Source organism: Halichoerus grypus, chromosome 4 (assembly GCF_964656455.1).
Source record: "Halichoerus grypus chromosome 4, mHalGry1.hap1.1, whole genome shotgun sequence".
NCBI lineage: Eukaryota > Metazoa > Chordata > Mammalia > Carnivora > Phocidae > Halichoerus > Halichoerus grypus.
The window spans coordinates 48,712,583-48,718,582 of record NC_135715.1 but is presented as its reverse complement, the minus strand read 5'-3'; positions in this window follow the sequence as shown (position 1 = coordinate 48,718,582).

Sequence of the window (6,000 nt, the reverse complement as noted above, 5' to 3'; positions counted from 1 at the left end):
AGTGAAGAGGCTACTGTGCAAACTCTAGACTATTTGCCACTCAAGTTGATGGAAGCTTGTGCTATTGGAATTTAGAATATAAATTTAAAATCTCTACTATGTATGATTTGTATTATATTAAGAATTTAATGTATTTAACATACCAATGGAGAAGTTTGGTTGAACAAATGTGCTCACATGCATGCGTGCATCTGGACCTATTTTTTTTATCTTGCATTTACCAATAAATGTAAAAGTTTCACATATAATCAGATATTATTCTATATTTTAGTAACATACTTATGTAAATATATCATAATGTATTTACTCAAATACTATTGTTTCTTTTTTCTATTTTTTATTCTAATAAAATGAAAGTGATAACATGCCTTTTTCTGGAGATAAAATTTTGTGCAAAATAAAGATGATTTTATTCTAAGAAGAATTTCCTAAAAATAATTGCAGAGTCAATTGAAATTAAGATTTTCATAATTTTTGAAGTGTCTTTTCCCTCCAAATTTTATGTCCTCATTTAAATAAGATGTTTTCTTTACTCATTCATATAATTAAGGCAAGTGTGAGCAGCACTGAAAACAAATTCCATATACATATCGGGCATCATATGCATATATAAGGAAAAAAGGAAGGAAAGGCAGGAAGGAGGGAAGGAGAAAAGGAGGGCAGGGAGAAAGCAGTGAGGATTATGCCCCATGGATAATTACTAAAGTACATATATCTCTTGAGCCCTAGTTGCAATCTCAGTGCAGCTGTTAATTATTTGAGTATGACAGTGGCCTGATTACATTGTCATTATATTAACTGATACTTGAGGTGCATGTGCTCACAACGTCATGTGACTATTACTTGTAATAGAGAAGAAACATAAGGTAAATCTCAAATAGCACATAATTTTTCAACCAGTTATTATTGAAATAATTATGAACGAAAGATAACTGTTGATGCTATTAGTTAATTCTAAAATGAAAGTTACAGTGGTTAATAAGTTTTCTTAAATAAAAAGTGAGAAGAGTTCTAAAGCTTCTTCCATTGTTTCTTATCCCAGTTCAGACCTAAAAAAAAAAAAAAAAAGGAATGAAAAGCAAACAAAGTATAAGCTTTGATGAATAATCTTGACTTGGCAATTTAAATTGAATGTATTACCTTGTATAAGGGTATCAGTTTGTAAGGAAGAACAAGATACTTCGCAATGATCATCTGAAAATACTATTTTAGATAACTGCTCACATTTTAACATTGAAATATTTAATGGGACGTTTGAAATAAACTTTCAACACCATATATTTTACTTTTATATTGTTATATTATTTTGCTTAATGTTCATTGGATGAAAATTGCCACTTACTGGCAATAGTAAGTTTCCAACTTCCTTTTTAGTTATATGGGGCCCCAAATGAATAGCTATGTTAATTCAGGTGGAAAACCTGATTATGATAGGAATCAGAATGGAAAAAAAATTTGCTTTCAACTATTTTGTGTATCAATATACAGAAGGTAGAGTGTCTGCTTTCTTCCTCACTGCTACCTTCAGATAAAGCTCTCTATTTAAAAAAGAGTTAAGCATCAGGGCGCCTGGGTGGCTCAGTCATTAAGCGTCTGCCTTCGGATCAGGGCATGGTCCCAGGGTCCTGGGATCAAGTCCCACATCGGGCTCCCTGATCCGTGGGAAGCCTGCTTCTCCCTCTCCCACTCCCCCTGCTCGTGTTCCCTCTCTTGCTGTCTCTTTCTCTCTCTGTCAAATAATAAATAAAATCTTAAAAAAAAAAAGGTAAGCATCTTGAGAAAAATATATTTTAATCTTCACTAAAATCAAATTAGTTCTAAGATAATTTTTTACAATTTAGATATAATTATTAGAAAAGTATCCAACCATCAATATATGTATTATATGTCTTATATTCAAATTACTATCTCAGCAGCAAGGAAGGAAAATGACTTGTTTTATTTTGATTATATCAATCAATGAAGTCAAGATTCTGACAAAGAGTTTACTATAAGTCTCATAGCACAAAACTTTGGAAAGTTAATACTTCTTCGTAAGCCTCAAACAAGGCAGGCACGTACACCCGTGAAGTTTTATCAGGCAGTCACTGCTGAAAACCTTTCCCCCAATAGAGCAAGTGTCCAAAATTGCTCCCCACAAAATTTCAAAAATGATCAGTTTCAAATCTTGATACTAGTAGATTAATTCCAGGTTTGTTTCCAGTTCACAACAACTTGCCATTGTTTTAGTCTTTTCAATAATATAAAGTAGCCAATAACTTCACAGATGTTTATCAGTTTATTTAGGCAAGTTACGGAGTGAAAGTCTCTTTCTTTCACTACTATTGTGAGCTGCTCAGTGAAGCGGAACAGTAATGAACTAGGAATGTAAAATCAAATACGAATGATTTTTACTGATTAAAAACAAAAAATTACTGAGGCACTGGAAACAAAATGTAAGCTAATTAAACAATATTACAAATTTGAATATGTAAAACCATGTCACCAAGAGACTAGTGTCCCAGGAAAGAAACTTCCTGTCTGTGGTGTTGGGAAGTGACTTTTCAGCCCTCAGAATATTGCTGCATCTGGGCAGACGTGTCACTCTTCTCTACAATCTGTAATTTGAAATTAATTACTTATTTTCTCTCTCTTTGTTTATCTTATGCTATCGTGGCTCTTTGCTGTGGTAAAACAGGTCATTAAAACGAAGCTTCAAATTACTGACTTAGCAGTAATTTGATGTTTCATCTAAAACTTTTCTCAAACCCTATTTTTTGGTGTATAATATGTATGTGATTCATTAAAAAGTGTAAGATACTCATATGAACGTTGTGAAATGTGGTAAAATGAACTCTTGTGAATCACCACGACATCTAGATATCTCCATGACCTCGCTTGTGTGTTTCTCTCTCATCTCATCATCCTGCCTCTTTCATAAGTTTCGTCTTTAACAGGTCCTTAGTTATATTTTGAAATTTTCAATTTGATCTAATTTTAAACTTACAGAATATTTCACAGAGGCTTACAGGAATTCTCATATACTCCTGAACCAGATTCATCCGTTATTTATATTTTCTCCTTTTTGCTCTATGGGTCTATCTATCCATAGATATTTACATATGTGCACATATCATTCTAAATAAATCATTTAAGAGTAAGATGAAGATATTATGTATGCCCTGTAACCCTAAATACTCAGTGTGTCTTATTTGAGAAAAAGGGCATTTTCTTTCATCCTGAGCAGTTATCAAAATCACAAAACAATATTGAAACAATACTATTATTAGTTATTCACATTCAAATGCCATCATATATCCAAATGATGATCTTTATTGGGATTAATAATAATTATTATTAAAAAATAACTTTTCCCTCCAGTCATGGATTGAATTCAGGATCACTTTTTATAAGGCACAGCATAAAAAATATAGTCAGTAATATTATAAGAGCATTGTACACTTCTGGTGAGCATAGCATAATGTTTAAACTTGTCAAATCACTATGTTGTACGCCTGTAATTAATGTACCATTGTGTCTCAACTACACTCAGATAAAAAAAATTTTCTTGAAGATCACTTTTTATATTTAGTTGCTTGGTTAGCTTTAACCTGGAACAGTTCTTTAGCCTTGCATTGTGAGTTTTTTGGAGTATAGGCCAGCTATTTTGTATGATGTCTCTCAATCTAAGTTTCATCTTGATAGAACCAGGTAATATGCATTTTTATTAGGAATATCATGAAAAGGATGTGTGCTTCTAGGTGCTTCATATCAAGAGGCATACAGTAGGAGTTTACTGCAGTGATGCATTTTAATATTTAAGATTGTGCCCATCAGGGTTTTTGCCTGTATGGTTACTTTTATCCCCTTTTAGTTAATAAAATATTTAGGGGGAAGGTATTTTGAGAATCTTAAATATCGTGTTTCTCACTATAATTTCACAGCATCTATTGATGTTTTTATAACTCCTTTAAACCTCCTATGTTTAGTGTTTAGTGTTTTACTACAAGGTAGAACATCCTTTTTTTCTCCACTTATTTATTCCTTTATTTATTTATATAAGTGACCTTATATGTTCTTACTTAATTCAGTGATAATCAACAAATATCATTATTTATTTTGATGCTCAAATTCTCCCAAAATTGGCAACTGGGAGTCACTTTAAACTAGCACCTGTATTCTACCGTTGTGTTACCATCATTCTTTGAGAACCGTCTTGCTTTCTCAAACAGGATGTTTTAGGCTCATTTTCTACATTTCTGACTCAGCCTTAGAATCAGTAATTCTTCCAAGGACCTTTGGATTCTTTCAGTGGAGGTTGATATTTAGAAACTGAAATCTGAGTCCTGGGTTTGCTCATTGTTACTGATGTGACATTACTCTTCCTCCTTCTTAAGAGACAAAACTGAGATCTCTCTCTCCCTCTCTCTCTCCCCCAGTCTATCCCCCCAACACACAACTTTTTACTGATACTTCCATATCTAATCCAACAGCACAGAGTGCATTCTAGGTTTCCCCATTGAACATTTACAACTTCCTTCCCTGACAGCAAGTAACCAGGAATTCTCTGTTCTCAGTATATTTACTCATTTGCTCAAGACTAGGATGCACAGAAGGTAGTTGCAGAATGTCTAATCCATATAAATGTGTAAAATGAATCCACAAGTTAATGTTCAATATTTGTCTCCAAATCTTTGTTAGATAACCTCTGCACCAAGAGCAATGAGAAGTATTAATTGCACACTCAATGAATTTTCACAAATGCGTATAAAAATATAACCCACACCTCTTTTAAGATATTAGAATGTTTTTTATAGTTTTTCCCAGTCAGTTTCCATATAAAGGGAACCACTTTTTTTTAACCAAGATTAGTTGTGTTTCAGATTTTTATATAAATTGAAACATACAACAGGTACTCTTTTATGTCTGAATTTTTTACTGTGAGATTTATCCAAGTTGTTACATTTATTAGTAGATTAGTTCATTGCACTGCTGAGTATGAATATACTGTGATTGCTCTACCAAATCTTCTGTTCATTGCTTTTGGTTGAGTCCCGTTTGAGGCTCTTATAAAAATACAGCTTTTATGTTCATTCGAGTGCTGGCCTTTGTGTGGACAATGAAGAATCTCTGTGAGTGAAACTGTTTGGTCATAAGGTAGGTGTTTTCTTTTAACTTAAAGAAACTGACAGGGGCACCTGGGTGGCTCAGTCTGGTAAGCGTCTGCCTTTGGCTCAGGTCATGATCCCAGGGTCCTGGGATTGCATCCCGCACCGGGCTCTTTGCTCGGTGGGGGGAAGGACTGCTTCTCCCTCTGCCTGTGCTACCCCTGCTTGTGCTCGCTCTTTATTTCTCTCTCTCTCTCTGACAAATAAATAAAATCTTAAAAACAAGAGTAACTGATAAATTTTCCAACATGCCATTTTACCTTATCAGCAATGTTTAATATCATTGGTATTTCATAACCTCACCATACTTGCTGCAGTCAGTCTTTTAAATTTTAGCCATTCTAGTAGAAAAATAGTGATACCTCAGAGAAGGTTAACTTTCATTCTCCAGATGATGATAATAATGCTAAGCACTTTTTTGTGTGCATTGCTGAATTTTTGCGTATCTTCCACGTGTTAATCAATACAAATATTTTGCCCATTTGAAAATGTTTACTATTGAGTTGTAGAAATTCAAAATACATATTCTAGATACATGTTGGTTTTCATATATATTATAATATACATATTTTTCCAAAGTATTTTATCCTGGTCTGTGGATTACCTATAGTTTTTAGATAGTATGCTTGATAAGGAAAAGGTTTTTTTAAACCTCTTCATTGAGGTATGATTGACATAACAAAAACTTTAGATATTTATGTATACAACTTGATATATTTGGATATAAGTATACACCAAGAAACCATCACTGCAATCAATGTCATAAATTTATTCATTATTTCGAAAAGTTTTATCCTGCCCCTTTGTTTTTGTTTTTCGTATTGTTTTATTTTGCTTTCATTTGTGGTAAGGC